Source organism: Macaca nemestrina, chromosome 16 (genome assembly GCF_043159975.1).
Source record: "Macaca nemestrina isolate mMacNem1 chromosome 16, mMacNem.hap1, whole genome shotgun sequence".
Lineage (NCBI taxonomy): Eukaryota > Metazoa > Chordata > Mammalia > Primates > Cercopithecidae > Macaca > Macaca nemestrina.
The window spans coordinates 98,762,752-98,767,032 of NC_092140.1; positions in this window are offsets into that span (position 1 = coordinate 98,762,752).

Here is a 4,281-nt window from a genome sequence, read left to right on the forward strand (position 1 = left end):
CCCCACCCTAAACTAGAGAAACAGGACGTTTACTAAAGAGTTGAATGGAAGAAAAGAAATTCTAGAGGATTCTAGGACAAATTTCCAGACCCAGCTTCTACAGAGCACTTCAGACACTCCAACACTTTGCTTAGGAGTAATTTGTATAGAAAGTGTTAGCGCTAGTCCAGCCCCTCTCATGAGAATATTTTAGACAACTGTCAGTAAAAAACAGAAATCTGTATTCTTGTGAGATAGTAAGTTGTATTGTGTGTGTTAATGAATAAAACAAATTCCATTTGCACACAGACTGAATTTATAAAATCTCTCTCACCAAAATGGATTGATACACAATCTAATGCAATATTAGCTATGTTTTCATTTTCATTTTCTGTAATATATCAGCAGTAAGCAAAATAAAGTTATGACATCTTTGAACATAAATGTCGTGAGGATCCTGCTGTAACTGTTTTTCTAATTGCTAAGGCCAAAGTATAAAATCTGAGCACCCTCAATCCCCTGAGATATGGACTCGCTAGGGAAAACACACAGCAGATGAGCCAGCCAAAGCGTGGCTCCAGGTCCAGCAGGCTGCCATGTGGCTCCGCAGACCTCTCCACGTTTAGAATTCTCCACTGCCCTGTGTTTTGTCTTTGAGTTTGTTACATAACAGTGCTAATGTTTCTCAGCCCCAGTTTTGTTTTTTTGTCCATACTTAATGCCTTTGCCTGTGAAAGCGGTTCTTACCCCGTAGGAGCAGACACACACACACACACGTACACGCACACGCACACGCACACGCTCACACACATGGCAAAGCTCATGTGTGGGCCCTCCTGCCACGCTCCAGGTGTCCAGGAAGCAATCAAAGGTCTCGCCTAACCAGGTTGGGGGTAAGATACAGCTCCTGTGATGCCAACTGTCACTCAGCAGTTCTCTCACCCATTCAAGAAGCAAGTGGGCCAGGCAAAGTGGCGCACTTCTATAATCTCAGTGCTTTGGGAGGGTGAGGTGGAAGGATGGCTTGAGCCCAGGAGTTTGAGACCAGCCTTCTGGTGAGACCTCTTCTCTACAAAAAAAATTAAAAAATTAGCAGGACGTAGTGGCATGCACCTGTAGTTCCACCTATCGGGAGGCTGAGGCAGGAAGATTGCTTGAGCCCAGGAAGTCAAAGCTGCAGTGAGCTATGATTGCGCCACTGCACTCCAGCCTGGGCAACAGAGCAAAGCCCTGTCTCTAAAAAAATAAAAAGGAAAAAAAGAAGTGAACGAGAGGCCAACTATAGACAGAATAACTTCAAATCCATTCTAATTTGCAAAAAACAAAAGTAAAATCAGTGGCAACTTCAATGATGTAAACTATTAACACAAATGACACACACCAGTGTGTGATGACATGATGGTTGAGTGTGAAAGGAGGCGTGATGAATTGCCAGTGATTATAGATTATAACCTTTAAGTGATGCATCATCATGTATGGCACACTTTTTTTTCATTAGGCCACATTATTCAGTTACAAGCTGTCCTAGTAATAATTTGAAGTTGCAGTTTTAATTACTAAAATAAATCCATTTTATGGTATCTGGTTTTGACTGTGAGTGTTAATACCAAAACATTTGTCCAAGTCAGTCATCAAATCTGCCTATTATATACAGAAAATGAAAGATGTGGCTAGACTGGATTTTATTTTTTGAGACAGAGTCAAGGGGAATCTGGTATTTTTAGTAGAGATGGTCAGGCTGGTCTCGAACTTCTGACCTCAAATGATCTGCCTACCTCAGCCTCTCAAAGTGCTAGGAGTACAGGCATGAGCCATCATGCCCAACCTGATACTCCTAGTTCTTAAAAAATATCACACCATACTTCAGAAAGCAAGAATGTCTGTAATACATTATATAAAATACTTTCATTCATAAAGGTAAAAATATAGAAGTTTGTATTCATTGGAGAGGTAAGCTTAGGGTATCTGGAAGATTCCCTTATATAAAACATCTTATTTCCCAAATAACACTTAAATGAGTCCTCACCATACCTGAAACAAACATGTTGTCAAATGTGGATTATAGTTCAGCACTCAGATGTGTAGATTACGTTTTCCTTGCTGACCATCAGGTAGAAACATGGCTGTGAAAACCCAAGTTCGGCATTTGATAATCTCAACTAAATGAATGATTAAACTCATTCAAAAACAAGGCCTCGTATTTATCAGAGAAATGCAGCTGAAAAACACATAAGGCCTTAGTATGATGTCGGACACTGAATATCAGTCCTAGGTAATCATACATTTCCAGTTGAAGAGCTAGAATTTACATGACTCTCTTTTGAAAGCTCAATTTCCCTAACAGTTCAGTTGTTGAACAGAAAATGCAGAGTAACAGAGTTTTAAGAGCGAGCATAAAGGACATACACAGAAATCTATGGCCATTTTTCTTTGCTTACATAGAAATGCAATAAACAACTAGTCCTGCCCAGTATTATGTCCTAAATTTGAAGAAATGCACCTTCAGAGAAGGCCGCTTTGATAATTTTGAATAACTGGGAAAAGTCTACTAGGACGGCTGAGAGAAAAATTCACACAAAGAATCTTCTAGAAGTAGGAGCTCTGCATCTGACTACTGGAGCATTCCTCCATTTCCAATAGGGATTTTTTTTTCACAGATTATTTTTGACTTAGCCAAGCAGGGAGCCTATTTCAAAGCTCCCAATTTGGAAATCATGGAAGCTTTATAAAGTTTTCCACCTGCATCTCTTTTTAGGAACACAGTTCTTTATTCTCTAAGGGATGAAAACCTTTAGCATATAAAAACTTTGTTAAGCTGTCACTATCAATAGTGTGGAAAAAATAACAGTGGACAAAGAAGAAACAAATTGCATCTTCGAATAAGTTTTCTTGTAGCTCTTGTTAAAAGCTATAACCTCTGATGTTAACTAAATTTAACCCATTCTGACCCTCTTGGCGGCCCTTAACCTCTTCTTTCTTCTGTTTCCTGTGTCTGCTGGAGAGAACTAGCCCAGTCATTGGAAAAGCGTTCTCTGTACCACACAAAGGCCCAGCCTTCCTGCTACCCCATCAGGAGGCCCCGAGTCGACCGAGGGGTCAGCACCTGTGCCGAGAAGCAGGTGACAGTGAACTGCCTGTATCCTTCTTGGCAAGTTGTAAGAGTGTCTACCCTTCAAATATCACACTGCAGTTTCAGGCATTCAAGCCACTGAAGTTTAGATTTTCTTTGTGAATGCAGACTTTACACAAATTAATCTATTGCTGTTCAACTGACTGTAAAATTAGTAGATTTACTGTTGCAAAAAAAAAAAAAAAAAGAAGAAGAAGAAGAAGAAAAACTAAGAGCTTTCACTTTCACTTTGGTAAGGTCAGGGATGTGTCCTAGGCTGCTAACAAAGCAGGCTTTAAAAATCTTTGCAGCAGAACCTAGCAACTTGCAAGGTGAAAAAGCAGCAAAACAATGATTCCAATGTACAGTGGAAAGTCTACTTCCCTATACAGTAAACATCTGAAACGCCACATTTGAGGAACTTTCCAAAATGGAATAATTTGCCTTTAATTCCATTTGCCTCAAAGATGGGAAACAGCACATATTTATTTTATCACAAACATTCTATTTGCTGTCAGTCCTCCCCTCCTTAAATAGCCTTGTAACTGCAACGTTTCACGTAAATGTTTAAAAATAGTATAGGGTTGCATCCTTTTTTTTTTTTTTTTTTTTTGAGATGGAGTCTCCCTCTATCATCCAGGCTGGAGTGCAATGGTGCAATTTTGGCTCACTGTAACCTCCACCTCCCTGGTTCAAGGGATTCTCCTGCCTCTGCCCGAGTAGCTGGGACTACAGGTGCGCACCACCATGCCCAGCTAAATTTTTTTTTTGTACTTTTAGTAGAGATGGGGTTTCGTCATGTTGGCCACACTGGTCTCGAACTCCTGACCTCATGATCTGCTCGCCTCAGCCTCCCAAAATGCTGGGATTACAAGCATGAGACACTGTGCCCGGCTGGGTTGCATTCTAAATGTAAAATGCTAACTAATCATTTCGTCCTGTTTTGCTTTATCTACACAGTAGTCAGCATGGTACATTTCACGCTAGCTCTCTGTTGTTCTGCATGATGTCCTATGATGGTAATAGAAATTATTTTCATTGTTTCAAAACGATGAAAGTTAACTGAATCACCCCAAAACTCAATACCTCTGAAATGGAAAGACATGTCTCTGTTGTGTTCCAAATGAAACTTTTGAACCTATTTTCTGCTTCTGCGGTTGCACAAGAGACTCTTCACAGAAGATAAGTGGATC